Below are 5,253 nucleotides of genomic sequence, written 5' to 3'. Positions count from 1 at the left end.
TTAAATCGGAGGAGATGGTACCTGGTCAAGAAGAGGCTTTCATCCTCTTCAAACATCTTTCTGAAAGGATTTCCAAAACATGAAAAAAGATGGACTGTAAAATTGGACAAACATGGCTACCCAAACTGACAACGCTAGCCTGACGTTACATACGGGCATTTGAGCAGTAACGGCTAACTGAGGAGGACAGGTACGTGCCCAGTCCGGCTGTGTGGGGAATGTGAAATAAAATGGTGTCATTTGCTGGTTTTGCATCTGTCCAAAGTATTTATTTAGCTAGCTTCCCTGAGTTGTGGTTACTTTACTTGCTTCTTAAAACACATTGGTGACCAGGGTTAAGATTCCGTGAGCATATGCATGTATAATGAAGGAGTTGAAAGATGCAGAATATACTTTTATATGTTTGTTAGTTTGTTTTAGCTGCGTTTACAAAGAATACTGATTTAAAACGGGCTTTTAATTGCGTTTGGAAAACATTACGTAACGTTAGTCCCTGTATTAAAATACATTTAAATCACAAACTGTGTGAATTCAGCATTTTAAAAATGTATTTCACTTCTTGTGTGCTGCCTATGTGACATTTGAGCTAAACTGAGAATATGTTATTGAATAATATGTCAGCTGTAGATTTTAAACATGTCAAACTTTACTTTACTTTGCTGTTGTTGCCCAACAAATGGAGGACTCTGTTTTCTTTACACAGTATTGCATACTGTACTATAGTAACACATGTTGGCCTTGATGCTTGTTATTGAGGCACCCGATATCATTCTGTCATTGCTAACTCATTTCCCCCCCATGAAGAATACCTTTTTATTTATTTCAAAAACAACTAGGCTATACGTTTGCAATATATCAGTCGTTCAAGCCTGATTTTTGGTTTTGGTTTTCTATTCAGAAGAAAAGGAAAATACACATGTGTGGCCCGTGTACTTATTGAGTCTACATGTATCTTAGTTTAACTTCTGTAAAGTGAGTCACAATGCTCTTAATGCCAAAAGCACACTAGCCAAAGTTAATAGTTTGTATTTTTATTGAAAGCTGTAAAATAACAGGCCGTTTTTTTTTCTTTCCCAAAACTGAAGTGGACCCCAAGCCACAATTTAAATGATGACTTACAAAGCCACAACCCTCATACATCTTTCAGTAGTTAATTTTTTTTTCCACTGCAAAGGCACATTCTATGTAGGATTTGAGGACAAAGAGCCTGCGTGGTAATCTAATATTATACAGTTTATTGTATGATTTGATTTCCCAGTTCTCTTTGATAGCCTTTCCTTTTAATTTAAAACTGTTGACTGAAGAATGAGTGCAGGCAACATGTGGGCACAAAAGGTTGAAGGCTTGAGGTTGTGTTTGTATTTGCCCCATGTGTTTGAATGAGTTCAGGACAGTGGGCTGTAATAGTTACCCATTTTTGACTCCATCAATGCATGCTAGATATTGCATATTTACAATGGTATATTATAGATGGGGGGTGAAAAAGAAGAATTAGAGTTCATAATATTGTAAGAATAATCGCAGGAAGGTCCAACTGGATTTATTTAGCTTAACCCTTTCAGTGTCCTAAAACTTGGACGATGTCATGATTACGTCATGGTGTTAGCTGGATGCAAAACAAAAGAGAGACCGGAGGCAAACACGAATCACCTGAAAGCAGCAGACTAAAGTTACACATCTAAAACGTCATCTTGCTGTGATGTTGGGTGTCAGAATGGAAGGACAAGAAGAAGACCACTATGGTTAAACGTGATAAGACACAAGGATTGGACTGAGGCTTGTCTGGCCAATACTGCTTATCGGACCATGAATAATAATAATAATAAAAGTTGTATCTGTTGTAAAGTATGGATGTGTCGAAGGTTGTGTCATTCCCAACTAATCACAAATTGGGGAACGAGGAGGAAGTGGCCAAAAAGAGAGTTAGCTTCATGCTAACATAGTAGCATGCATGTTCCATGTTAATGCATTAGGTCATGAATATATATCCATAGGAATAACACTGGACAGACAGTATGTGTGTTTGCTCTACAAAAAAAATATAAAATGTATTTAAAAAATAGTACCGGTAGTAGACTTGAAGCAAATATTCTTCAAGCATCCAATTTGTAACAAAGAGTTCACCAAGCCAAGAGCGTCGCTGGTTAAGACTTTAAAAAGAGGGTTAACAGGCGTTTGTTTTTCAAGTGACATCATTATCCAATACAAATACTATGATCATACTTACCTGGTTTGCTGTACATACATTACAACACTGCTACCTCCAGAAAGGGAAAGTTTTTTTCCCCTCAAAACTATTTGAAAGGTTTTACAAATTGCAATCGTCTGATATCTCGGACTCGACAACGAAGTGCCTGAACAGGCAAACGCAAATAGGTATCACACATCAGCCAAATGATTAACCTCAAATGTATTAAATATTATATTGTCAGAGTCATTTTGATGTCCACATTTGACTAATAGTTTTAAAGGGGATGAAAGAAACTGAACTTAAGTGCTCACATCCACATGAACCGAAACTGTTGTTTAAGAGGATGAGACCGAGGGGAAAAGGCCACAGAGTGTCGAATGTAAAATCGTTAATCCTCTGAAAACCTTGAATTTATTGTCCAGATATCTTGCTCTGGAAGAAAATCTTTGACCAAAATCCCCGTCCTCGGTAACTTTAAGCTACAAAATAAAAATAAAAATCTTAAGTCACTGAAAAAGAGGAGAGCATGTTGGCCTAGTTTTCTTCCTATATGTGTTGTGGGGGTCTTCAGCACCCTGAGGGGGTCTGATGTGGTCATGTGACTCAATGTATGCGGCTCCATAGCTGAACATCTAGACACATCTGTCTTTGTCTGCTGTCAACACACAATGTGTCAAGATTAGACTCCAAAGTCCAAATCTCCCCGAGGCAAATTATGTATGTAAAGTATGTATATCCAGTGTGTGTGTGTGTATGTGTATGTGTGGGTGTGTTTGCATTAATGCAGTTGATAAACTGTTTCAAATATAAAAACTCCATAATATTACACTCGCTTTGCTTTCATGTCGTAATTGGCCACACCTCCTTTATTAGCGCACAGCGGACTGGAGTAGATCCTGAAGCGGCACCCTTTGTACTGAATCCAGAATCAGTTTTGCTTCAATAATTGATTTTGAATTGAATCGTGACGCCAAGAATTGAAATCTAATCACGACAAAACTGAAAGATTCACACACACACACACACTTGTATACAGTGTGTATCAAACGTTGTGCTGAATGCTTGATCACATTGTTGGCATATTTATTTGTTCTTTGTCCAACTGAAATCATTTCTACTGTTTAAAAGGAAGGTGAAAAAAAAGTGTATTTTGGGAAATGTCAGAAATGCTCTTTTTGGTCTCAGGGGTGTGTTTGTGTTTGATTGACAGCAGCTGGCAGGCAAAGTAAACACACTTTTACTGTTCACAAGGCACGGACAGTGTGTGACGAGTGAGGACTGGATTTGCAGGTACGTTCACTTTCTGTCTATTGTGATGCAGCAAATTCTCTAACAATAGACCGGCAATAACAGGAAAAGCAAGGGTGAAATGAATAACAAATAATGATGTCTCTGGTCCATCATTGTCCCAGTAAGCCATGACGGTGAGCCAGCATGCACTATTCCAAGAATTTCTAAATGCAACAGAGCCTTCTGTAATGTTATTTCCACCTCCTGACATGTCAAACTCTCCTGTGAAAATACCTAGGACGTCCAATTAATGTTGTTCTTTTAATTTGCATGATGACTGGACCTTCTTAAGAAGAACATTAATATTTCCTGAAGACGTGATGGCTACCTGGAGAATGTAAATCCAATATTCACTCTCTTTTAGCTCTGTTTTTGGTCTCTTATCCACTCCTGAGGGAAACTTCTGGCTCTTTAGCTGCTAAATGCTCCACTAGGCATAAGTTCACCATCTCTTGCTGTGTCCGTCTGTCTATTTGCTTCTGAGCAGGTAGTGTAGAGTGGCTTTTTAGAGCTTTTCTTAAACTGAAAACAGCTGCCTGCTGCAGCCAAAAGACACTGAGAGCAATGAGAGTGAGCCAGTATTGTAGGTTGACAGCTAAACCATAAGCTAAAACTCACTACAAAGCTCTGTTAAGCCGAGTGGAGCTTCATATTCGCGTGATAATGCTCTGTTGGTTTGCATTGTTACACAAATATCAATTGTGGTCGCTGTAAATCCTAATCCTTTTAATAAGTCTGTCGCAGATCAATTAGCATGTTTCTTTTCCTAATTACTGACTGCAGGTTCTTCTTATTTCCCAGCATCTGCAGCAAAGCTCACTGCAGGTAACACCCACACAGAGTTCCTCTAAATGTTGAAATTAATTCAGTTACATTATTTAAAAGTCTAACCCCTGACCCACATTCAGCACGGGCCACCGCAGGCTCAACATAAACCTCCAGCTCTCCATCTGAGCGCTGATTGGACGGTGGGACTTGCTCGTGAACGCGCCGGCGTGGACACGCTGCCTGTGTTTCCAGGAGACTCTTCTACGTGCCCGCGCGAGCCTCCTGCCCCTGTGCTGTAATTTATAAGAAGCTTCGCGTGCCCGCCAGTGGAATGCGCGCACCCGCTAACACCCCCCCACCCCCCCCCCCCTTCCCAGCCCCCCTTGCAGCTCATGTCCGACGCTAAGTGGAGTGCACCACTGATGTAGATTATAAAATGTAAAATATCTGAAGCTTTCTCTACTTTTATTTGAAGTTGTTTTGTTGTATTTACAAACAGGAGGGAGGATGAGGAGGATTTCTCTGCAGACGGAGTCTCATCTCACATCATTTCATCCTTTTTCTTCTTCATGATGACAACTCAACATCGCCTTTTTACTTGGAACAACTTCATCTTTCTGTGAGGGCTAATGGGACAGCAACCCGTTTCGTTATTTTTTCGTGCGGTCCTTTTATAGCGAATCTGATTGTGCTGAATCTCCTGTTTGTTGTTTTCCTGCACATTTACATTGAACTCCTAAGTGGAGCGGCCCATAACACAAACCAGGCGAAAGGCGTCCTGTCCTGCGCGACCGAACTTATTTCGCTCGGTGTTTTTTATTCGTTTTCTCTGATATTTTTCTGAGGAATGTGTTTACATTCTTGATCTGGAGGATTACGGCACGATATTGTCGGTGGCTTACATGTAGCGGAGAAAGAGTGTGTATTTCTGAGGGATTCATCAGAGGCTTATATAAGAAGAAGCCGTCATGTATGCAGGACGCAAGAGGAGAAAACCAGTCCAG

The 5,253-nt window shown here is 40.1% G+C and overlaps 1 long non-coding RNA gene across 2 annotated transcripts; it reads left to right on the top strand.

Moving 5' to 3' along the window:
• On the top strand, window positions 1-4,696 carry LOC115026419 (uncharacterized). Of its 2 annotated transcripts, none has more exons than XR_003834298.1 (5): window positions 1-190; window positions 3,402-3,481; window positions 3,777-3,818; window positions 4,283-4,306; window positions 4,390-4,696. It is a non-coding gene; the product is annotated as an uncharacterized LOC115026419 (long non-coding RNA). The 2 variants fall into 2 exon arrangements; XR_003834297.1 differs by having other exon boundaries at window positions 3,774-3,818.
• Window positions 4,697-5,253: the final 557 nt, after the last annotated feature.

This window comes from Cottoperca gobio, chromosome 21 (assembly GCF_900634415.1).
Source record: "Cottoperca gobio chromosome 21, fCotGob3.1, whole genome shotgun sequence".
NCBI lineage: Eukaryota > Metazoa > Chordata > Actinopteri > Perciformes > Bovichtidae > Cottoperca > Cottoperca gobio.
Note: the sequence above shows the minus strand (reverse complement) of the source record. Positions and strands in the feature narration are given on the sequence as shown.